Raw genomic sequence first — 25,702 nt, forward strand, 5'->3', positions numbered from 1 at the left:
CATACCCTCTATACACCTTTCCCATAACCCTCTATACACCTTTCCCATACCCTCTATATACCCTCTATAACAATTCTTTTCCTACTGTGAGCTGCTCAGATTCATTGTGCCTGTAACACTAGCAGCTCAAGGCTGGATTTGGATTTTAAGCGAATCAGCCTTCTATGTGTGGTTACTGAGCTTGCTTAAGGTACTTTTTGGTTCTTGAGAGCCTACTGAGACTAAATATAGATGCTTTTATCTCAGGCATCAGCTTTAGAGCAATCATTTGATAATATATAAATACATACATCTCTTTGAGCTGTGTGCTTTAGAAACCAGATCCTGGGTGATGGCTGTAAAGGGCCACAGTCCTTTGGTGCAGGTTTACCCAGTGCTTACCACAGAGGAGCCTGCATCTGTGCTACAGACTCTGGGTGCTACTTTAGTACCAAATGAATGAATAAATAAATAAATTAAAATCATGAACGAAATCAGATATTTTAAAATCAATTTTCTTCACCAAACAGCAGTCATTCAGATGGTTGCTGCTTTCACTGAAGACTAAGTGTATAAAATGCTTCAAGATACAGAATTGGATTCTATAAAGATATAATTCTTTTATCAATAATTCTTATAAGCAGGGCTGTTTCTACACTCTCCCTTTTGCCAAAACTCTCATCTCTATTATATACTGAGCTCATTGCTCTCCTGGATAGCTGTGATTTGTTGGTATACAAATTAATTTTGCTATTGACTAGAACGAACATTTGAAGGATAAGAGTGGCGTTGCTGTTCATACCTAAAGGTAATCAATGCAGATACAGAGGAATAAATATTTTCTAACCAAGGAAGAATTCTGCTAAGCCTTATTTCATTTTTCTAAAACCCACAGGACTGTACCCTAGCTGCTGTTTTTATGAACAAAGCAGTGATAGGCAAAACCATTTAAATCCTTCTACTTCATTTCCAAGGAAGATCCTTGGTGAGTAAAACTTCAGTCCTCAACTTGCCTCTTGCCATGCTCTGGCTCAAAGTCACTGAATCATTACAACCTATGCGTACTGTTTAATTGCTGCGACAGTCATTATCTGTCATTGACTTAGTATGCCAAAAAGTGGAGAAGTAAATCCCCATCTCAAGAGGACTGACGTCTATTTGGAAATGCCAGACAGCACTTTGTGGCTACACTATTTAAAGAGAAAGGATGTGAGAGGGCATTGCAGTGATGTGGTGTGATTTACATCAGTCTGGGATTTGTCTGTGAAATGAACATCAGTAACACTTAACAAGCAAAGCGAAGTGGAATGAACAGTAAGAAAGGTAAGGGTAGGTGAAAAAAGAATGTGGCAGGGATTCTGGCATATGCCAGTTACTCCTAACCATATGTTAGCACTATTTGCCTTGTATCAGGCATTTCTTGCTCAAAGACCCTCAGGAGAGTCTCTCACTTGCGGGCTTAATTCACAAGCTAAAATCAGCTGACAAATACCAGAGCAAGATTTTGCTTTGCTTCAGCTGGCTCAACCTTTCATGGGATTTGCTATGAAAATGCCAGACTGACGGCAGGAGACCACAGGCTACCCAGCACCAGAGCACTCCTGAGCTCCAAGATCACATCCCTGCATATGGGCAGACAGGGGACTGCTGGGACAGCAAGGGGACGTGTGCTGGGGGCTGCAGCACACAGAGCATAGAGCAGAGGAGAGGGTGGCTGGGAAGCTCGGGAAGGGGTCTGAGCCTGGAGCATGGCACAGCCTGAGCACCTCAACATGGCAGCAGCACCTGCCTCCCTCAGGTTTCTGGGCGGTGGTGAGTGATGTTCCTTCTCAGTGGCCATGCTTGTCCCTGTTAAACCCTTGTCTGCCTCTGAAGACAGAGAACCCCGGTCCTCGCCTCTCCTTGACTGCAACTTGTGCTTGGACAAACACATTCCCCTCTCATAAAAATCCGCCCGCTCCTCAGGCCGTTTCCCGCCCACCAGGGCCCCTCAGAGCAGCCCGCCGCCGCCGCCCGTGCCCGCACGCCACACGCACGCTGGGGGCACCGCCCGACATGGCGGCCGCGCCTGCCTCAGCGCGGGCGGGGAGCTGGGGCTGGCGGCCGCCCCTCGGCCGGGCAGGGCAGGGCGGGTGGCTGCAGCGCGGCGGCAGGGCAGCAGGTGGCGGCCGCGGCTCAGGCAGCGCGGAGCCCCGCGGCGGAAAAGGGGGAAAAGCGTCTCTTTTCTAGCACAGCCGCCTCCTTACACGTTGCAGTCACCGTGCGCAGAGGTGCTGATTTAATCATGTGAAAAGCGTCTCCTAAATTCAGCGACAGCTCCGGTGTGAAGGAGGTATGGCCCACTTCTCTTTGCCTCTAAGTGTGAACACTTGAACGAACGCTTGAATCGTGCAATTTTGCCTTGATTTGGCTGTCTCTGTGTGCAGCTGCTGAGCTGCCATATTTCCTCTTGTTATTTACAACTTCTCTCCCGGCCCAGAACTTTTTTAAAGAAAGCAAGCTGGAACAGAATATTTAGGAGTACAGTCTGTAATGCAAAAGGAGATACCCCAATAATGTGCAGTTTCTAGTAAAACGGGGAAGAATTTGGGCCAGTTAATCAGTAGTTGTGGAATTACAATGTAAAATTTCCAGCTTCTGGGTGTTTGATACAGGCATATTTAACCATCAGCCCCAGTGTGCTTACACAGAGCCTGTGTATGTAGATGATGCCTTAGAAAGGCAGGAGGTGATGGAGGAATAAAGGATGCTCCGTTCCTGGAGGTGTTCAAGGCCTGCCCTGGGCAGCCTGGTCTAGTATTACATGTGGAAGTTGGTGGCCCTGCCAGTGGCGGGGGGTGGGATTGGAGATTCTTGAGGTCCCTTCCAACCCTGGCCATTCTGTGATTCTCTGTGATTCTGTGACTTGCTGGAGGTGAGTTCCGTTTTCTGATATCCCTGAATCTCAATTACAGTGGGAACAGGATCTACATGCACATCAGGTGATGAAGCTCGCCCATTATGACATGAATAACCTTAAATGCCTCTCGGAGACCTCTGTAAACTTAACCAGATAAAACCAAGGGATGAACAGGCTATTTGTTTTCTCAAGTAAATACATAGATCAATATTATTAAATGTGAAATTGTGAAATTACGCATCAAAATTCTTATTTGGCATCTAACCATCTGTTGTTTGTACCCTCATCTTCTCTCTGTGGTGGCCTTTTCACTGTGAGGTGGAGGCCAGTCCTTTCCTCATGATGGCTCCCGTGTTCTCAGCCAGGTACGTGTCAGGTGTCTGGACATCTTGGGTTTAGAGCACCTGCTCTCACTCTTTGTTCAGCCCATGGTACCAGAGCCATTGTTTGATGCACAATCTCTTGAGCATGGTGAGGCACTGAGCACAGGTTGCCAAGTCACACTGTTGGCTGCTATGGTCCTGCTGATGAGATTCCTTTCCTTTGGAGCCTTCTCCCTCCACTTCTCCACCTTTGCTGGTTCCAACAGGACAATGAGCCACATGCTAGAGAGCAGAGAGAGGGGAAGAGCACAGCCCAACTCTAGACACCCTTATTCTGTGCTACCTTAATTTCCCAGCTCCTGGGAAGCATGCCTCCTGCACAGCTTGTTTGTCTGTATCTGTGAGAGAGCGAGAGAGGTAAACCAGACACTGAGGCAGTGAAGCCATCACTCCTACATTGTGCTCCAGAAATGCTTAGATGTTGTACTGAGGGATGTGGTTTAGAATTGGTGATAGGTGGATGGTTGGACTGGATGATTTTAGAGGTCTTTTCCAACCTTGATGACTTTATGATTCTGTGATTCTACTTGCTTTTCCTGAGGAGAGATTGAGCCAGTGGGAATAGCTCTGTCATTGCCACTACCAGGCCAGGTCCACTGCAGTGACATCCAGAGCATCTTAATGCATCCTTAATGCTGAAATTTTACCTCTATCCCTTTTCTATCAGCACAGGTGATTACACACCTTGCTTATGCTTCCAATTGGTCCTGTTTATATACCCCAGTGATGACAAGGGACTTCAAAGTCCTTATCTTATTGCAAATAAATGAGTATTAATAAATATATGTTTAAAATTACAGAAAATAATGCTATTACTAATTAAACTGGCAACACCATCTGCAGTGCAGCTGGCCAGGGTTAGCTTCACGTTGCTTCAGCAGCTGTGTCTACACTGTCTGAGGTGAAACTTAAGTTCCCATTTGCCTGTCAGACAGGCAGTGAGCCCATGAGCGTAACTCTTTGAAGCCAAGGCTCTTTGCATGGCTTGCATGCTCCAGTGCCACAAGGCACACGTGGGGAAACAGGCCACCAGCCATCTGTGGGGGCAGTGGAGCTCACTGTAACTAAAGCCACTCCAAGAGCTGCTCTTTCAAGACATGTCCAGATGAAACCAGAGAGGCTGTTTACCCCGCACAAAATAAAAAGTCTGAAAGCTCAGGCATCCTTTCTAATCTATAATGAGGGAGTCTCTGTTGGTCGCTTCATGGATATTGCTCTATTTCAGGAAGCCTCAACGTGGGGCAGTTGTGCCCCCTCCCAGTGGAGGACACAAACAGGTGCAGAGGTTTTATGGCCATCCGGACCTTCTCAGGTTGCTGAATGGGTGGGGGAATCCCTTCCAGAGCCTGGCTCACTGAGAAGGGAATTCCAGGGAGTTCCTGGAAAAGACTGATGACCTAGCTCTGCTATAATTATAGTATCACAAGAAGGCAGGTTAGAGGTGCAGGTGACGGAGGTTATTTACTGCTCCCCTCCTTCCTCCAGGAGGCACTTTAATTTCCTTTGCATCTGGTTTTAACTGCTCAGGAGTACTGAAAATTCAGCAGCTCTCAGCACTCAGACCAAAAATCAAAGGAAGAAGGAGGGAGAGGAGAGTGATTCCATTTGTTGTAGATCAACGTCCATCCTTCAGACTCCAGGATAGGTGCAGAGTAAGACCCTTCAGTGAAACACGGGCTTTGAATTTCAAGCCCAAACTTCTTCCACTGTATGCAGAGACTTTGTTGTCACACTGATCCTTGTCATCACATCTGCTTGATCAAAGCGTGCCTCGACAGAAAGTGGGGGTTGCAATTGCCAAGCAGAAGAAAATAGTAGCTCTGTGCCTTGTCCAAGCCTGCTCTTGCTCCCATGGCTGCACTCACAGTAGGTGCCGCCTTTGCCTGCAGAGCCGGCATTTTACACCTTTGTTTATAAAAGCTCCAGATAACCTCCTCTGCAGGAGGTGCTGCAGAAGAGCAGGAGTCTCTCCTAGTTTATTCAAACAAAGCCACAGGGTTTCTGAAGGATGTGCAGGAAGCCCCGTCCAGGAATTAGTATTCCTACTATCCTTTACCTATTTATCAAAACTTAATTTTGTATAATGGGGTTTTAAAAACCACACGGCCTTTTCCACATGGCTTCTCCTCCACACTGTGGTTGTTCTCTCCTAGACTATAAGCATTTGCACAGGCCAAACGTATTGGTGGATTTAAAAAAATGAAACAGGTACTTTACATGTAATTAATTTAGTGATTTGCTCAGTTGCTGATTCACGTGCATAACCTCAATTAACGTTAATGGAAGTTATGTAGGCATGTCAAGGGCAGAATAGACCCCTAATAATCTAACATGGAATGTTATTACATTACTGCTGTAATTATATCCTGCACACCCATCATTTCTACTTTGCTTCATGAACTGTTTTTCAAATGCAGTGGCCAGCCGTCTATTATGCTATGTGCATTAATGCTGAGGTTACAGGGAGCATTCTCGTTTGTTCCTCGTCGTCCTGCTGCCTGCCCACTAAGGATGTACGTACCCAAGTAAGCAATCAGTTGGCGTTCTGCAGAGCTGGGGGTTTTATTTTTGAAGGTGATATTGGAAGACAGAAACAATTAAAAAGAACAAGCCTCAGCAGAACATCTTCTCATCTCTCCTGCAGCATTTTATTTTTATTTATTTTTAATTGGGATCTGAGTAAACGTGGCTGAAATAACGTTAGCTTCATGGTCAGAGAAAGTCAAGCATGGAAGAATTGTACCTCTAAAGGAAGTGTAGAAACAATTCTACCGTTTGCAGTTCTTTTCTGTAAAACTCTTCATCTTTCAAAGGAGGGAGGAAGGCAACAGTCCTGTCCTGGTGCACCACTTGGATGGAACTGAAAACTAAAGAAACTGAGAAAAATGAACCTTATCGAGCAATTTTCAGGTGTTTGAGCCTAACACATCTCGCTCAGTCTGCTTCACCTTTTGTTCTGTGCAGTGATATTGTTGTATACGGATAACTTTTTTTCCAGTTTTGCTTGTGGTATAGGTATACACGCAAAGGTATATTCTACCTTGTGTGTGTACCACCACTCTGAACTGTCACATACACAGCGTTTTTGTCTTGAGGCTCTCTCCTGCTGTTCTGCAGAAGACAAGGCCTCGTATTTCTGTGTATGCAGGCCGCTGTTCCAGCTTGCATGTTTGTGGCAGCGCAGTATATCCCTGCAACCAATTGCCGCTTCCCTGTGGCCATCTTGCCATGACAGCTGTACCCGGTGCCTTTACAACTGCACTGCTGGGGAGCCGCAGGAACCTCTGCACCTTTAGAGGATCTCACAGCTAAGCCAAGGAGTTCAGATTAGTGCGGCAATTAAGGGATAGTGAAGAGCTGTGAATCCTTAATGCTGACTGACACCACCGCGCTACCAGAGGAGAAGGGAAGAAGAGAGCCGTTGCAAAAACTGAAACACTGTAAAATAGCCAGAGCCCCTGAGTTAACTCACTTCTTATGGGATTGCCGTCAGGCAGGCGGCATGCTCTGGGCTGAAGGTACTGGCTGATACCAACACCCACCAATCTCTTACGGAGGAATTTGATTTTGCTACTCTGTTCTCTTTAGCTCCAATGTTTGCTAAAATGTTTTCTAAAACAGAGCTCTGTTTCCAAGGTAACAGCTACCTAACTTTATTACTAAAACTGCACTAATTCAGACAGGGATCTGAACAAACAGATTCATGTTAATTTCAAGCTCCATTAAAAACACAAGGAAAAAAAAAATCAATGTTTTTCAAATGGAAAAAGAGACCAAATCAATAAAGAAATTTTACTTTCAGCCTTTTAAGTGGGGCTTTGTAAATAGTCGAGGTGAAAAAGTGAAACACATGAGAGCAATCCACAGCGTCCTTGTAAGCAGTACTGTAAACAGGAGAACAAAAAGATGTAGGGGAAATGTAGAGGCACAAAGTGGGATGACCTATCTGGATCCGTGAGGTCTCTGAACATCTTGTGTGGTGCCCCCTGGCTGTGGCTGAAGAGTGGTCACCACGAGCTTGAGAGAACAGCAAAGGTGTGATCACACCATGTCCTGCATTACCCTGAGCAGTGTGTGCTGCCACAGCTGTGCCCAGGCTACAGCAGGGAGCTAACATTTGCACACAACCAATGTGCAAACGCTCCATGGATCCTGGTTATGTGGTTTGATTCCCAGCATATGCCAAAACCCTCCCAGCCCCCATTTGCCAGGCTGCTCTTCCCTCTGCTGACAGAAGGGTGGATAACACCAGCACGTGCTGTGGGCAGTGCAGCAGTCTGTTGTGTGGGCACTCTGATGTCCATCTCCTTACTGCTGTGATCCTCCATGCCGTCCCACCCAGATGTACAGTGGCTGGGGGACACTGCGTTCTGGATGTCCCAGAGCTGTTTCGAGGTTAAAAGCACTATTCTGGGCAGCTGCTTAGAAGGCAGAAAGGCCTGGGGAAGGCTGTTGTGAAATCAGACCTTTCCATGGTAATTCAGCAGTGGACTTTTCATGCTTCACATGGTGTTTATCAGATCCCTGAAGCCCTCTTGACTTTCTTTTCCAGTGGAGGTTGTCTTGGTGGGCCTGTGGGTTTTGAAGCTGCTGGAAAATGATGTTCACAATGAATAGCAATAACTTGTCCTTTTCACTGGGCTATATCTTTTTCCAATATGCCACTGTTAATAGAAATAGTCTCATTTCCAAAATCTGGATGGAGGAGAGAGAGGTAATACATAGAGATTTCTTTTTTTTTCTGATTTTTCTACAGTGGTGTGCCCATAGACAAAATAGTGTTTCGCTGTTTAAAAGAGAGAAAACAAATGACCCTAAAAGCCTGAAGTGCAGATAGTGGCAGCCCCTGAGAGTTGTTCAAGACCCAAGTTATCTCATGATTTTCAACAATGGGATTTCTCTTACCTTTCTCTAAACCGTTTTCTACTGACTGCCTGCCTCCTCAACAAAAGAAATGTTAGGTAGGTGTGTGAGGATAGATTTTACCTTTCAGACTAGAAATCAGTGCCAGCTCTTGCCCTTGGGCAGAGCTCTGCCATGCGAACAACACGTGATTTAGCTGAATAGGACTGTCCAAAAAGACAGGGGTAGGGCACAGAACACCTAGCTGGTGCTTATACCTCAGAGAATGAGCAGATGAAAGAAAAATCTCCAGTGCACATGTACTTGCCTATAGACAAAACCCATTCAGTAACAAAGCAAATGACACAAAACAATTAGCAGCACGGTGCTGTAGTTTATTTAAGGTTATCCTTCTGAGGAGAACTAATGCTTGGAACCCCTTTTTAGCACAACAAAAGATACAGCCAAATAAAACCTGTGTTTTACCTGTGGCAACTCCTCTGGAGTTCTCCTCTGGAGAAAGGGGCTGATGACAACACAAGTCTCTGGCAATGTTTGAGATGGTTTCTCCACTCAGTCATTTGGAGAGGTACATTCTATTACAGCAGCACTTGATATCCCTTTTCCTCCCCTCCTCTTCCCCTTCTCCATCCACCTCTCCATATTACATTGTTTGCCCCATATTTTGAAAGGTATTTACTTTAAATCTTCTTTGATTCACTCGCTTCACCTTGGCATTCCATCAGCTGGCAAACACAAGTAATGAAGTGAAGGCAGTATAGTTAAGTTGATATCTTAAATGCACACAAATCCCACATGCTGTGGCAACAACAAAATGAATAACAAACACTGCATGAAAATCCTCTTAAGTTCCTTTTTTTTTTTCATTCTAGCCTTGCATACAACAGGGGGAACTTAAAAATAATCTCCTAATATTTCTGAACTAACAGTGTTGGCATGGAGTACAGGATGGTCTTCTTACACTTCTCCGCGTATCTCAGACTGTCACAGCTGCTGCTGTTAAGTTAATGGCTGCGAGGGGGCTGGGAGAGGCAGAAGGAGAAGAAGAAAGGGAAACGGACAGCCTCGTAGGTGGCCTCGTCTCCGCCAAAGCTAAATATTTTCATTGGAGCTTTTCCCATTCAACAATTGGCAGCTTCATCCAGAGGCCTTAAACAGACATAAAAATTCTTGCTGTTCTGCAACTGACTGCTAAAGGGACATGATGCTGCCAGCTGATGTACATGAATGAATATCTATCTAATAATAGAATTGTTTTCTCCTAAGGTACCTTTCTTTTTCCCTTCCTTTTAAATTCTTGCCTGCTGGGTCTGCCCGCTTCCCTTTGCCCTAGAAATTTAACCTTGGCACTTTCTTTATGCAAGATTTATGCTAGAAACGTTGGCTGGTATTTCATTGTCAGTCAGGGTGTGATTCTGCAGTGACATTTCCAGCAATATTTTTATGGCAGCTGCAGTTATACCAACATCAAGCATGAAAACAAACAGTTTTTTTTCCCCTGACAGAGTTCATTTACATCAGTGAACCAGACTAAAAGGTGCACTACCCAAAGCACTTTTGGCTGGTATTACTTCCATTTGCCCTAGAGGGTTTCGCTAGGACGAGTATAGCTGGACTGCTAGAAGCTCAAATGTGTTTCTGTGCATGGAGGTGGGTCGAGTGTGCAGAGTGAATACTGAAAGAGAAAAAAGATTTCTAATATGCAGTCTGTTATTCTGGTATTGGAATGAAAATACTACAACAGAGTGCTGAAGTTTGAGGAAGAGTTAGCACGGCATCCTGACATGCTCACATTCATTCTGGTGCCGTGATTCAGGCTGTCTGCTGGATGCTGCAGAGCTGCTTGAGAAGGTTGCTGACTTCTTCCTGCCCACCTCACCCCCACTAGAGCTTCATGCTGTCAGAAGAAGACTATGGTAGAATAAGTGACCTGGTTGGTCCCCAGCTGTCCCAGGTAGCATATTGCCATATTAATTTGATTGATATCTCTGATTTTCATTACAAAGCTTCCAGCCCACTCCAGTCTGGACTTTTCCAGTTGTTTTGGAAGGGGGACAGCACACAGAAAGATTACTGTTAAGCTAGAAAATGGTATGATAGCCAAGATTAGTCCTGTCATCAGTGAGGGCAATTACCCATGAGATTGAAGTCCCCAGTGCTGATAACTGATGGCCAGTTGCTCTTTTTTTTATCCACCTCTCCCTCCTTTTTTCATCCACCTGATTTATGTGCAGGTCATGTGCAGCCCACAAAATCTGTGTAGCAGGGGCTTAGCAGGGAAGGAGCATAAGGAGATGCCAGGCAGGTGTTGTGGTAGTGGCTGGAAGGGATCCTGAGTAAGCAGGAAAAGGACAGTGGGGATGGGGCATACAGAGTCCCAGGAGACCAGGTAGTCCTGAGCAAGGAGGGAATGGAAATCTGTAACCAGCAGGATCCCATAGTTACGAACCCGTAATCTCAGCCTGTGGAGCAAAGTGGGAGTGCTTTATTTATTTACTTCTTAAAGCTGTGTTCCCCCCTTCTCAGGACAGGCTCAGAAATGGCGTGAGCAGTTTCTGACTGTTTGGCTGCAGTGCCTTTTCCATTGGAAACTTCGATTTCCCAGGAATGCCCTTTGTCTCCCTTTTCCCTTTCTGGCCCTGTAGTCTTTGCATTGCTGTATATTGATGCATTCTCATTCTGCTCTCTGCCACTTGAATTTCTTTGCCCTTCTCTGTCATTTTCTCCTCAGCACTTGTTTTCCTTTCCAAAACCTTTCCAAAACCAGGGAGAGAGAGGGGCAGGGGGAGACAGATGTAAATGAACTCACTAGTATAAATCAGTATAGCTCCACTGACTACAATGGAGCTGCACTGAATTACTGTAGTTGAGAACCTGCTTTGTAGTGTCTCCCTCTTCTGTGCGTTTTATATAGCCTGTTGTAGAAAAGAGCAGAAAAACACTCTGCCAAATCTCCAGTTCATTCTGTTTAGCTCTCCTAAGGGCTGCAGCTGTATGCTAATAGTCTACTTCTCTAGCGGGAAATATGAAGGGCTACAGCATGTTTTCAGATACCAGGAAGCAGGCTTTGATGTCGGTGTGCAAGGCGAGAATCATACTGAGAAATTTTCCCTCTCTTCCCTCCCTTGCATTGATTTCCCACTCTTTTGGTTCTGTTGACCTCCAGGACATCCCTCCTAATAAACAGCGCCATAAACAAAATCAGAGCGAAATCCTCTTCAGAGAAGAGGACGCAGAGAAGAATGCGCAGACATATTTTTGGCTTACATGATGTGTTCCGGACATTTGCAAAGGCACCTCTCATCTTGTTGAGTTTCATACCTTCTACACCTCCCATACTTCTGCTGCTCTTACTGGCGTATTTTATCCGGATGCTTAAGAGAGATGCAAACAGCAATGCAATCACATGGCCTGCTGCTTTGTAAGAACTGGAAGGACTCTGTTTCTGCCCTATTTCCTTTGAAACAGGCAGTTTAAAGTTGTGGTCACGGCTGGAGCAAGAGCCAAGCTCTTGACTGTGTCTACGCCCTGAGGCGATTTGGAGTTGTGTTCTGTTGATGAATTTCAGGCCATGAGCAGACTGAAAGCACTTTGCTTTGCCCTGTGCCTTGGTGCACGTCCAAGGTGTGCCATTAATCAACCCGACTATATGGGCTGTTCTGTCTTATTGCTTAATTAAGACTCGTTGGTAATTTACTTGAGATTAATACCTATTTATATGGAGCTGAAGTTTCATCTGTTTGGAGGATGAGTTATTGAACTGCATGATGTGAAGTAAATCAATAAATATTACTGGAAATGAGAATGATTCTGCCTCGCACTTCAATCCTTTCGCCAGCTCACAGAGAAAACTCACTTAAAGGAGGTGTTCACGTTTACTCTCAGCTTCCAATTTTCCAGCTAGATGTGATGTCTATTAATAATCCTGATCACCTTGCTCTCATTACCCAAATCATGTTGTAAAGCCAAGACCTCAGGTAGTGCTACAAAGAATAAGAGGGGCTTTTAATCAGTTACAGGGTAGTGGGCCTGTTGAAGTATGACCCAAAGTCCAGCTTGTCCAGGGGTGATTACAAAACCGGCACCCCCAGACAGTAGGGTTTTGTATCACCGTACGAACATGTTATTCTTGAAGAACAGCAAAGAGATCATATCCAGAATATGCAGCATAATTGCAGGGTTTTGTTAAACTAATGCCACTTGTTTACCACGTACAAATAACTTCCACTTAATGTCATGTCTTAGTTCTGTTCCAGTGCTGAGGAAGGCCTTTCTCTGGCCACATGGCCAGCCTGTGGTGACTTTAGGCACGACACCTCCGTCACCAGCAGCACGCTGCCAGGAATTCTCCAAATAGTTCCAAGTAACGAAGCTGGCCTTTCTGCCTTTTCTTATACATCTTCCCTTCCTCTCCTGAGCTTGGTCTTCAAGGAGAGACCAGACATACATCCTCTTGCCACAAAGACATACGGTTCTACCTTGGCAAATAGACGGCTGCTTTCCACTTTCAGTATTCCTATACTTCACAGAGCCCCATCCCAAATGAGAAATGCAGAGGCTCTGTTGCCCCATTTCTTTTGGAAAAAATGTTCACTTCTGACACCATTCGATTAACAAGCTGCCATAGACGAAGGCTTCCAAGAAACGAGAGCTTCATTTTCTTTCTAACAATCTTCCTTATCCTTGAAATAATCTTTTTCATCACGTTACCAGCGTCAGACTGCAGGGACGTGATGGGATATGACATTCAAGGACTCTAGTGGCTGCTATGGCAAGAGCTAGCAATGGGGGAAATGGTGATGCTGAGTGAGGGATGGACTTCAGTTCAGAGGTGTTCAGCAAGTTGGCAGAGTTCATTGCTAGCTTGGAGCTTCTGTTGCTTTGAAAAAAACAAAATCCCCTTTGGCAAAAGAAGAGGGCTTTTCTTTTACTTGTATGCAGCTCAAAAGTGTCTTTTGCTTAGACCCTGAAGCAAGGACAACCCTCACCTCTGTTACCAGCTTCTCACTCTGTCCCTCATTTCTTCATTTCTTCCTTTAGCTCCACTGTTTTCCCTAAAAAGCCTCCTGAAGGGTTCACACAATGAAGCAATGAAAAGCTCTCTCCACAGCAGGTGCTGTTTCAAGCAAGGGTTAATCTGCTCTTCTGGCCCCAGATGAACCCAGTTTCAGAGCACCCCAGTGCCCCAACTGTCCTTGTCCACTCTGGTAAACGTTACCCTGCTTCGGATCTGCCAGCACAGCCATAGGTTGGAGGTGCTCCCTAACCCAATTCTGTCACAGTAATCTGGGTCAGCCTCAACACTTCACGCATTACGTTTATTTTTGTAGCTCTCATCACTTCAACAGTTGGGTTGAAGAAACCCCTTCATGTGCAATTATGCTGACGAAATTGAGAGGGAAGTAAGTGCCTGAGGGGAGCTAAGTAGAGTGCCATAGGTGTGCTGATGGCCAGGCAGCAGGTTGACCATTCCCTGGAGCACACAGTGAACAAATGTGGGAACAGACCCAACCACATCTTTTTGTCATCTTGTAGCAGCATTAAGTGGAACATATGCTGATTTAGAATTTAATTTCTACATGCATTATGTGCTGAAATGTTTCCCCCTTCTTTTTCTTCAGTTGAAGTTAGTGATTTGGGACCCAGCCTTGGAATGAGACTTGTAGGGGGTGATACATACTACTGAGCTACAAAAGATGTCCCAACAGTCCTTATGTTTTCTTAGGTATGCCTTCAAGTTGACTAAAATGTGCATGGACATCAAACTAGTGCAACATCTGATGAGCTCAGCCTCTGCAGATATAGCCCAGCATCGGATGGATTTGCTGAGAAATGCCATCAGTGCCGAATGCTAGGATTTTTGGTTTAATAATAGGAACAAGCTCCAAAGTTTGGAGCCAAACTTCTAGAAGTTCAGTAGAGGAGTAGGTAGGTGCTGTTCATATACAGGTTTTGGTCCATTTCCTCTCTTGATATTTAACTGCTGGCAAAAGGCACTAGAAAGGTGCAGAAAAGAAGAGACCGTAAATCATCTGGACACTTTGTTTTGTTGTTAGCTAAGTTTGATATTTTCTTAGCGCTCTTTTTCTAACCCTCCCTCCTCTATTTCCATCCTTCATTTCACTGACATTATTCTATATGTTAGAGCTGTTTCTCTATAGAAGAAGCAAGCTACAGAATCTTTAGACATTTGCCCCTAGAAGAGAAGTGTGTTGTAAGTAATACACAAGAGTAAGAGCCTCAGGAGGATCTGAGTCCAAGTAGATGTCATTATACACTTAAAACTGAATACAATATCTCTGATACAGCTGAGAACAAACCGACCCTGCTAGTACTGGACTCTTCAATACTATCTGCTCATCGGAGACTTGGCAAGTCAAGGAAAGTTCTCCTTTGCCCTGTGAGAAACTGGCACACAGGAGAGCAAATGTTGCCAGCACAGTGTCAAACTGCTGTGACACTGAAGTCACCAACCATTTTACACACAGTTGGAAGCAGCGTTTACCTGGCTTCCACCTCCTCAGCCTTTTTGGCCTCTCTCTTCAGCCTCCATCCTTTATTAAACATAATGAAAATGTCAAGACAGTTTTTAGACCCGCTCACTGAGCACATTCACCTCCCAGGTGAAAATAGGTTTGTGACTGCTGGTGGGATATGTGCTTACTGAACCATCTCCATTAGATAACTGTGGTCAGCTTTCCAGTTCAACCTTAACTAACTCCACACAGTGGAGGAAGTGCAACAGACAGTGTAAATAAGTAGATGTTTTGTGCATGTGGTTAGGTCACTTAAGCTGTATTTTACAGCTGAGGAAGAGAGCTAGGAGCTGACTGCAGTGAGAAGTCCAGCTGCCCCGGGGTACCACTCCAATTCCAGAGCAAGAATCAGCAAGAGGACATTGCCAGAATAGCTGTATGAGTTCACAATCACTCTTTGATTGATGGCAGTATAATTTTCCTTTAGGGACAGGCTTTCCAATATTAAAGTGAATTTATTCCTAGAATTATGTCTGTATTTAATATGCACACACGCACATATTTATACCCTGTGAGGAGATCAGATATCCACGTGATAATCTGCCAAAGCAGGTGCTAAATTGCACTTAATCTGGCTTTCACCTTTGATCACCTCAGTCCTTGGCCTTAGGTACTTAAGATGCCTTTGCCTTGAGAACAGCTTCTTGGTTGCACATTCCCCCGGGACTGCATACCTGGAAATCCTGACTCTAATTAGAACAAATTTATCTATTTGTGCATGGGAACATATATCTGAGATGTCGTACCTCAGCCAATTTTCTTTAAGCTTCTCTACACTGACCAACAGCAAAAAATTTCCTTTTCAGTTTTCAATATTGAATTTCAAACCGAACTCCTGCTTCCACTCAGAAATCAACCAGGTGCTCGTACAAGTAATGCTAATAAGCACATTTACCACTTGAGTGGTTAGATTGCAAAAGGGTGGTAATTGGAAGAGAAAATATTTAGAAAAATAGGCCCAGGCTTCTTTAAAAGGTCTTTTCTTCTCCTTCTTCTTATGTGTGTGGAAGATTGTGTCACCATCTGTATGGTACTGCTGGGAACTGCTGAATCACACCTGAGCCTCTGATTGACCACCTGAGATGAGCACTGAGTCAGCCATGAGCACAGGTGAAGGCAATTCAGCTGTGTGATGGAAGGGGTGGAGCCTGGCTGCACCTCTCCTAGACCCATTTAAGGGCTGACTGCCAGTGGGGAAGGATCTTTTCTGGAGATCTGCTCTGCTGGAGTTTTGTAAGTAAACCCAGGATTTGGGTAAGCTTTCTATCTATTCTCTTTTTGTTGCTGTAATCTGCTTTCCCTAACTCTCTTGTTTATTTTGTAATTATAACATCTTAATATTCATTGATTTTACGCTGTCCTTATCTCCATACCTCTATAGCAGTATTAATTTGGGGTGAGGAAGAAGTGTTGCTGTCAGCCTGCTTACCAGAGAGTGGTTCTGGTTAGGAGCCCTCCCATCTGCGATAAATGACCTCTATGTTACACCTGAAGAGCAGCCTGAGATGCAACAGCATGGCTGAGGCTTCCTTTTAATGCTTCTGGCAAGGCTAAATGTCCCTTGCCTCCTCCTCCCTGTGCTATGGGGCTGGAGTGAGGTGAAAAGAAGACTGCATCAAGAACTCTGATTCTTCTCCCCTCTGGGAAAGAAGGGCAGCAAACTGGTGTTTCAGTGTTCCTCCCAAATCCCAGCATGACTTGAGGCTGTCAAGTGTCTAGTTCATGATGTTTGAATGCCTGTGGTTGGAAAGGTCAGATGTTTTCAGCATTTCATATGGATGAGTGCAGACTGCAGAGAAGAATGACCTGGCCCAAAAGAGTTTGATAAGTGTTTCCAGGACAGATATGGAGATTTCTAGTGTGTGGCAGCATGTGAACTCAGGCTGGGTAGGCTGGCACTCTACAATGGTAAGGGACAGGTCTGCCAGTGAGCCTTTATCCTAGGACATGCCAGCAAGATGTCTGCTGGAGCAGTCACTTATGCACAGATGTAATTTGAAGGAAGTGACATTTCACTTTGTGTGCACACCTCTGTCTGCAAGTAGAAGCCAAGCAATAAAAAAAGTAAGAGGAAAAAAAAAAAGGAAAGCAGGAAGTGTTATGAGGTTTCTGGTTGGTCTGATCCTGCAGTGAATTTAAAACTGTGGTAAAATATTTTCCAGATACTCTTGGATGCCCCTGAAAATGGACTGCCTCAGCTCTGCCAGAATAGCATCCCTGCAAGTGTTGCTGGTTTCTCCACTCGCACAGGAGCACAGTAATAGTTCTTGTGGAGCTTCATTGAGCTTTCTGGAGCCAGCTAACTCCTACTGAGTGTTTCTTACTGTTCATATAGCTTGAAAATCTAAGGCTTCATTTCTAATGAAGCCTCTGCACAAAAGGCAGCATATTGTTCTTCCAGCTCTGATGACTTGTGCATCTCTGTTAGATGGCTTTGGCACAAGGAAATTCATTTACACTCAGTTTCCTTGAAACTTTCACCCCGCATCAGCCTCATGCTGTTGCCTGCAGCCAGGATAGTGCTGAGAGCTGGCGGTGTGTGTAACACACCAGAACGGAGGCAGCATGATTGTAAATCCTGAGTTCATCCCTCACCTCTGCCTTCTTCCAGGCTTGCACAACTTGGTGAGAGGCATTTCTAAAGAAGAAGCCAAACCCATCAGTTTTTTAGATTGTTTTGTTACTGGGCTTAGCAGAGAGGCTCCTTCCTACCCTCAGCCTGAGCGATTGCTTTGCATAAGGGGACAAGCTTGTCACCTCTTGCAGAGAGAGGTGGCAGCTTTGCCCAGTGCCTCCTTGCTGGAGACTGCATGGAAGGAGATAGGCAGACTAATGAGAAACACACAACATGTTCCCCTTTTTCAGGCGATACCCTGACTTCTCACAGAGGCCAATTGCTGATGCTGGTCCCGAGGTGGAGGAACAGCCACTTAACTGGGCCCTACCAGCCATCAGGTGCAAGCTAAAAATTTGTAGTGAAGGTCCGTGTGTGCAGTGTGTGGTCACCAGCACTTCCCAGGCAGAGGGCTGACAGGGTGGTAATTGGCAGATCTCATCACACTGGTCAAAGGGAGCTCTCCTGTGCGACAATTATTGCCTGGGGGGAAAGGGAAGAAACCTGGAGGCAGGGAATTAGAGTAAGCGCTGATGAGTTGGCAGATGCTGCTGGATCAATGGCTGTGTCATGGCAGGAGAGCAGCAACAGCCCTCTTGGAGCCATCAGTCACTGTTGTCTTGGGTAAACACCAGCAAGTGGAGCAAGAAGAGAAACGGGAGGGGGGTCACAGGCCTGCTAGGCCATGCTTAATTACTTTGGTTGCATGAGAGGGACACTTGCCTACTGTGACAGTCCCACTTGGGGAGCTGCACACACAGTAGTTAGCACTGGAGGCACATGGCCATTTTCATCCAGAAGAAAAACCACCAGGATCTCAAAGCACTGCAGCAAGCAGCTGACAGCAGGCATGTATTGTGCACACCTGCAAGGTCCTGTGCTGTGCCATGCCACCCCACCAGGGCAAAACAGTGAGGGCCGTGTGTGTGACAGCAGCCACCAAGGCCCTGTGCAGTGTGGCCTCGGCAGGGTACCTGCCTTGCCACGTGGTGTGGTCTGCGTGCTGCTACTGCTGTGAGAAGACCATGCTGTCCTTCCCTGTTCTTCCTTCCTTGAAGTGACTGTCAGGGCCCATGGCAGCACGGGGCTGTTGCCTGCACCATGAACCATGCTGGCACTTGGATTGTGGGGACTGGTTGTTGGTTGTGCAAAATCACCCAGTCCTGAGCTCAGCACAAATTCAGAGAGACGTGGAAATTGTGCATGATGAAAATACATCCTGCCCTGCTCTGATGTAACTTTCACAATGCTAATTTCCTCAGTGGAAACACCATTTTCTAGAGGGCTCTGAGGACATGCTTTCTCCTCAGCAGTGTCCTGGTTTCAGGTCTGTGCTGCCTCTGCACTGCTCCTCCAGCAGGGCTGCCTGCTTGTGTCACTGTGCTCTTGCTGTAACAACAAGCCAATCCAGGTTTAATAAGCAAAAGTAGGCAGGGGTGCTTTGACAGTGCAAACAGTTTTACTAGAACTGATGTGGAGATGCAAAACAAACAAAAACAGAGAGAAGAGAGTTTAAAACCATTTAAGGTGAATTTTGACATCATAGTGTTGAATTCCATTGGGAGTCAAAATTCAACTGCTGAGCCAGTGCAAGCTAGGGGTGCTAGATGTTGTTTCTAGATCAAACAAAATGCAGCAGCACCAGCTGTGCTTCTGCATTGGAGAGGCCCTCCTTATAAAGCCAAAAGGTGACTGATGGGCTGGCTCAGCAGATGGCAGTGGGTTTGGCACCAGCACTGCTGTACTGTAGGGGACCTGAGCTGTGTAGGCACGTGCCCCCATTGCTGTAAGGACACCTGATCTGAGGGCACCCACTTACCTCACTGGGTTTAGTGATTTTTCTCCCCCCCCCTCCTCTTTTTCTCCAGGCACTGGCTCTGGCTAACAGCTTTGTAAGAGCAGCCTATCCCTAAAGTGTAGCAGTGCTAAATTACCACCACCAAGATACTCTTTTGCTCGAGTTATGGCCTTTTCCTCCTACAATATTTTTAACGGTGTCTTCCTATGCTACTCTGTCATTTAGAGGGACAGGCTTTCTGTTATATACACAATGATTCCCCCTTCCCTCAACCACCTGTAACTGCAGCAAGGTTAAAGCACAACATTTGCATCACCTTGTCAGGCTGGTGCAAACAGAACAATAGAAAAAGAAGAAAATTTAATGCCATTCTGGAATGTCTGTGTAACTTCTGGGTGGTGATTGCAAAGATAGAGATGATCAAATACAATAAAAAGGCTATTTTCAAATGTTCATAGCTATTCCAAATAATGAGTCTGATTGACAAGAAGTCATACTTCATTTATTTATTTATTGAGTATTTGAGTATTGAGTACTGACCATAGATCTGAAGGGACTTTTCTCACACAATTAAGCAAACGCCTGTTCCTTGCACAAACGCCTCTCTTCACCTGCAAGCAGAAGGATTTGAGAGGAAACAAGAAACACATGTTCTTCCTTGTTTGCCAACTGCTCTCTGTCCATGACTGCAGTTACTGCTGTTGCTGGGTAGTCAGTAGGCTTTGGCTAGGATGATCACAGGGTTGGAGCTGTTCTGTCCTGTTAGGTGATGCTCTGAATTGGGATCTATGAGGCATTATGCAGCCATTCAAGAGCCTGCCGTGAAGATCTCCTAGCTGAGGATTCACTGCTTTTACAGATTCTGGCATCTGAGCAGGGAGGAAGCGTGGTGTCATTTGGTGGGAATAATACTCAGTAGGGGAAGAAGGGAATTTACAAGCATACAAGCATCCATTTACAAGTGTATACATGGTTAAAAATCAAATAAGTAAGCCACAATAATGAAAACAAAGCAGAACACAACAAAAACACCTTTAAAATCAGCAATGAATGTAAGCACAGAGGTAAAATGAAATATAGCAGAATGCTGGCCCACGTAGGTATGGAGGAGGAGGGTGAGGGAGGAAGCTGGTGGTCGGGAGGACGCTCAGAAGGTGACTGGACATCTACCAAAGGGAAAAATATTTCTTAAACACGGGCTGAAGATTCACATGGGCTCTGAAACCTGCAGGGAGGTCAGTGGTTGTTGTCTCAGTTTCATGCATTTTGGTCTTTGTGCTCTGCATTGCCAGAGTAGTTCTATTTTTTTTCTGGGAGTGCTAAATTATTTCCATTTAAAACAAACAAACAAGCAAACGAATCCTTTTTGCTAGGCACTTATTGTATGACATAGGCCCAGCGACAGATATTTCCTAAGGATTCCATTCACACAGCAACTGCGTGCAGAAGCCACATTATGCACACAGTGGACCATGCATAACAGCACCTGCTGCTGCTCCTGCTGCTACTAAAGAGAGAGCAACTAATCTCTTTAATTATTGGAGAAGAATTAAGGCTTGATTTGTCTTATTACAGGAACATAGGTATTTCCCTCCTGTGGGCTGGAGAGGAGATGCTCTTTGCCATCCTGTTCTGCTGCAAGGGGCACTTAAACTATTGGGTGTGTTACCATCAGCAGCTGAAGGAAGAGCAGGGTTGTATGGACATCCACCCCTCCACCTCTGATCTGGGAGCTTTCTGTGTAGTTTCTCTCCCACAGCAGAAAAGGACAGGCTGAAGGCAGAGTTAGGGGAGCAAGGCAAATGGCAGGGGGATTGTGTGGGCGCTGCTGGAGTCCTCCTGTCTGCAGGCATGCTGCACGTTCCTGGCGTGCTGGGGAGCCCAGGGGAGCAGCACATCAGCTGGCTTCAGAGAGGAGATGGGCTTGCAATCAGGTGAGCACATCTGCTGCCTTAGCCCAGGAGGGAGAGGCTGTGGACTGGGAGCAGAACACAATCATAGGGCGGTTATCTTCTTGATGAGGATTTGGTGACATGTTATCGGGGAGACCCTCCCAGCATTCTCTAAGAGGCAAAGGGAGTCAGAGGAGGGTCTGTTACCAGACTCCCCAGTTAAAGCTGCACTGAGCTAAGCTGTAAGTGGTCTTCTTTCAAACTGTACCAACATTTGGTCAGCATCCTTTTCTAAAACCCCCTCCCAGACCTGCTTTTTCCTTTCCAGACCCGTACCTCCTTGCCGACGCTAGAGCAAGAGGAGTGCAGTCATGGAAAGAGCAGAAAAGATCCTTTCCATCCTTTTGGTTCCCCACTGCCCTTTCCTCCCTCCCTCCTTCTCACAAAGGAACCATAAGTATTCCTCTGCACCACAAAAGGGACCTGTCAAGGGCTCCAGGACAGAAAGGGTTAAACTCAGGCGAGCACTAGCTCCAACACAGTTAATCCATATAAAGCTCATGGATTTCTCTGCAGTGATCTTTGTGGTTGTCATTTGCATTTTTTTCCTTTTGTGAAATCTTTTCTTCTTCCCTTTTACACTCGTATGCATGCAGAAATTAGCATATTGTACCGAGAGTGGGAGATGTAAGAAGCCGACCCCCTGCTGTTCAGCGGATTGTGCAATCTGCAGGCGGCATCAATTTTTCAGCAGTTTTCTCATTTCTCATTACAGTCAGGGCACTGCACAGCTCCCAATTCAACACAATCCCTAGTGGTCCTACAGACAAGCATATGGGCTGTGGAATATCTGTACCGATACTTTCGTAGCATTAATATCCTTGTTTATGTTTCTGCCGTAATTAATCCTGGTATTAATATAGTTTGGGCTTAGCTTTACTAATTATGCATGGGATAGCAGGATAATTATGTCAGCAGGCTGTGGTGCTGATACTTGACAGCAGTTCCTTAACCTGAGGAGAGGCACATTAACACTTTGGCCGATCCTGCCAGGGAAACGAGGAAGGCGAAGAGAGGAGGAGGAGGGCAGATATGGCGAGTCGGTGTCTGATAACTATAAATAGTGCTTTTAAAATAAGGAAATTTCACAAGCACAATAAAGTTATCCTCGGGTATCAAACTCTGTGGTTGTCATAGTGATGTGTGCATTATTAAGAGGGTGTTGTTCGCTCTGGCATCTAATCTCATAATGAGGACGGCTCATTATCGGCCTGACGAGGTTCCCTTTCCCCCCTGACCACATCCCAGGTGCGGGGGGCAGAGGGGAGCTTCTTCCACTCTCCATTGCTTTCCTCCATCCCACCCCACTCATGCAGCTTTCTGTGCAGCATACCTCTGCGCAGGGCTCATTTTCCTCAGGTTTCCCCATACGCATGAGCTTAATGGGTATGGAAAATGGTGCCCCGTCCACTTGAATCTCTTCTGCTCTCCCTGGCTCTCGTGTTCATTAACATTGCAGATTGGGGAGTTTAAAACGAACCGTTGGTTTGCTTTTATTTCTGCACCTGTTTCTGCTGCTTGTCCATTCCCAGCAAATACCCTTTGCAGGGTCAATGATACCCTTCTGCATCAGGCATGGGGCTTAATGGAACTTCCTTTGCTTATCATTAGCCACTTTGCATTTTTATAGAGCGCCATTAGCTGGGATGCGAGCTGGCTTTTAATTCCCTTCTGAGGTTTGTACACAGTGGTTGCTTCCCTCCCCCAGCCCCCAAACAATCCAATTATCACAGTTTGTCACACAGGCGCTGGTGACCCACACACCACCTGCTCCGCTCGCGGGACCGATCCTTCGGGCTGGCGCTGAGGCATGGCAGTCCCCCTTCTGCCTCAACAGGACCCTTTTATGTGGGGTCCTTTCAAAATCATACATTTTTTCATTTTCTCTCTCTCTTTCTCTCTCTTTTTTTTTTTTTTTTTTTCTATTGGCAAAACCAAAACCAGGACCTGAAATCGGCTGTGAAATTGCATTGTTTGAAGGAGTGGCATTTGAAAATGACTTAAAAGCATGTCATTTTTCCTTTTACTCTATTTACTTATTTGTTTATTTATTCTTATTTCAGAAATAAATCTGTGTCTAGACAGGCAACTTGTGTATTGTTCCAGACATGACAGCATTGAAATGATCCTAGCGACATAAGGACCTGATCAGCCAGAAAGTCTGAAAAGTTGGACTTAATGGGGGTATTACTCTTAGCTTCCTATGTGGGTACTTGTGTTAGCGTGAGACCAGAATTAAGGCTGTGATTATATGTCATCATCTTCAATTGGATTTGTCATGTGCCAATGCAATTTCCTGAAATGGGCCTCAAATCTTGTCCAAAGCATGGGTAGAAATACCCCCCATTAAGTTAAATAAGTTAAGTAACTTAGCTTTTTCTGTCCCCACCAGCATGGTTTTACTGGGACTGGTGGCTGCCAGCCTTGGGCAAGGCGAGAAAGGCTGAGCTTGAATTCCAGCAGGCAGAGGTGGGTCCAAGCTTTCACATTTCAAGGACAGTATGTCATCACTGAAGCATGTGGGTGATGCTGCCTCGCTGGATGGAGATTAAAGGAAAATGGTGACTTGGAGAGACAAATGGTTCCTTTCTATTCTGCAACAGTTTTTAGGAAAAGCAAGGTGCCAGGTAGAGCTAGGCTAAATGAACGCACAGGCTTTGTGCCTTTGAGAGACCTTGTGGACCCATTTCCATGGGAATTGGCAGTTCCTTGACCAATGTCATGGCGTGGGCAGTAAGTGCACGGTCTCACGGATGGCATGGCATGGACTGGGGCCAAACTGCCATGCACAGCTGGGGCTGCTGGCTTCATGCCTGGTGCAGTCTGCTTGCAGAGAGCAGATTTGCCCAGATGGGAGTCAGTTTTAAACAGTCCACTAAGCTTTATCAAGATGTCTTTTAGAAAGACCTCTGTACATACACAATATGCACCAGAGCTTCTCCACTGCTTCCTTCCTTCTTTTTTCTTTCCTTTGAGCCAGTGTTCCCACTGAAATTAATGGAGTCTCTCTAGTAATGATTTATTTCACACTTTGTCAGCCAAAACTCAAAGGGAATTTTGCACATGGCTAAAGCAAGGAGCTGGAAGAGGTCCTCCAGGTGTGGCCAGAAGTCCTGGGTTCTCCATCAGTCCACATGAGAAATCCTGCTGCCCTGAAGCAGCTGTCTCCTAGGAACATCTATTTGTGTGTTTAGACTCAAGGCTGTGGAACTGTAGAAACCTCTGAGCTTTCCATTGAATCCCCAAACTGTGCTGTTCCCAAGTCTTCAGATACAGATTTTCTGAAAGTTTTGAGGTGTTTAAATGCTGGACGTCCCTCTCAGTTCTGCATCTTTTGAAAGCTGAGCGGCAATAGCAGGGAGCAATGTAAGAGGAAGGTTTAAATTATGTGTGACTAGCAAATGGATTGACATTTTGTCTTGTGTTTCAAAAGGCGTTTTCTACTGGGAAATTAGTCTCTACTCATAGCGTTGTGATAATCCGCTTATAGCCCAGTTCATCAATATCTTAAGTACCCACATGCTTTTCCTACACAACAAAGTAACTTTGTCATTTACATGCTGGTTGTCAACCATCTCAAGGAAATTGCTTAGTAGAATATGGGTGAGCTTTAGCCATCTGCATATACTTTGGTATCATAGAATAAATAGTATGACCAGAAATTACATAGGTTGCTCTGAAAGTAATACCTCCTATTTATTTTCTTGGAAAATACATCAGATACAAAGAACACAATAACACTATTTGATAGAGAAAATTCACAGCCACAGTACAGTGTTTTTCAACACACTCACCTCCATTAGCTATGCATTTTCACCAGTGATGAACAAGAGCCTGCATGCTGGGCTCATAACAGTCTGCACTAGCAGAGGTGACCCACTGTTGCCACTGCTGAAAAGTACCACCCACTGCCTCACTGTGCTCACATCCTCTGTTTGATCTCCATCAACGTTCAGCAAGCGTCAGTGAATGTCAGTGGGGGCAATTTTTTCCACGTGGAGGAATTCAGTGGCATACCTTTGCTTCATCAGCACTTCCATGTCAGACATTCTGTCAGGCTGCTGCTCTGCTGCCATCTGTCACACGGCAACAACACGTAATGGGATATTGGTGGGAAGGTTCAGCCCCTACTGCCATCCTACCAACATCTGCCTCTGATGTTTTGTGCCAACATTATAAAATAGAAGGCCTTACTTTTGGAACAGCCCTCTTATGACAACTGCTTATCAGGAGCTTGTCAGACCCCTCAGTACAACTGTGCTGCTCTCTGCCCTCAGGACCTTGCAGATTGACACCAGCTGCAGCAGGGAAAGGGAATGGCACAGAGGAACCTGGGCATCATGAGAACGGAGACCCAGTGAGAACCTGATAGGCAAGAGCTAAGAGAGCGTATCAGGGAAAGATTTCTCTGTACACACCCTGTTTCTGTTCCTAGTAAATACTTGCTCTAACCACTGTCAGAGACAGGCTATTGGGCTAGAAAAACACTTGGTTTGATGCAAGGATGTCTTTCTTAATTCATTTCACAGAGTACTGGTGCATGCATGGTGCGTTCCCACTGCTGCAGGTATCACTCCACACTCCTGGGCAAAGATCAAGGGCCTTGATCTCCATCCCTGTGAGTCAAGATGAAAATTTATTTCAGCCCCCACAGGGGCAGAATTACTAACGCAAAATA

The 25,702-nt window shown here is 45.5% G+C and overlaps 2 long non-coding RNA genes across 6 annotated transcripts in view; both read left to right on the plus strand.

Annotated features, from left to right (window-relative positions):
* The first annotated feature begins 2,178 nt into the window (after positions 1-2,178).
* Positions 2,179-25,702, plus strand: part of LOC128086095 (uncharacterized) — a 155,317-nt gene continuing 131,793 nt past the window's right edge. For all 4 annotated transcript variants that reach the window (XR_008209230.1, XR_008209229.1, XR_008209231.1 and 1 more), the window contains exon 1: positions 2,179-2,311. This is a non-coding gene — a long non-coding RNA (uncharacterized LOC128086095). The remainder of the gene's footprint in view (positions 2,312-25,702) is intronic.
* LOC128086098 (uncharacterized) lies at positions 15,875-21,409 on the plus strand. Of its 2 annotated transcripts, none has more exons than XR_008209235.1 (3): positions 15,875-15,893; positions 16,045-16,724; positions 16,823-21,409. It is a non-coding gene; the product is annotated as an uncharacterized LOC128086098 (long non-coding RNA). The 2 variants fall into 2 exon arrangements; XR_008209234.1 differs by having other exon boundaries at positions 15,876-15,893; positions 16,042-16,724.

Source organism: Tympanuchus pallidicinctus, unplaced genomic scaffold, assembly GCF_026119805.1.
Source record: "Tympanuchus pallidicinctus isolate F22 unplaced genomic scaffold, pur_lepc_1.0 scaffold3, whole genome shotgun sequence".
NCBI lineage: Eukaryota > Metazoa > Chordata > Aves > Galliformes > Phasianidae > Tympanuchus > Tympanuchus pallidicinctus.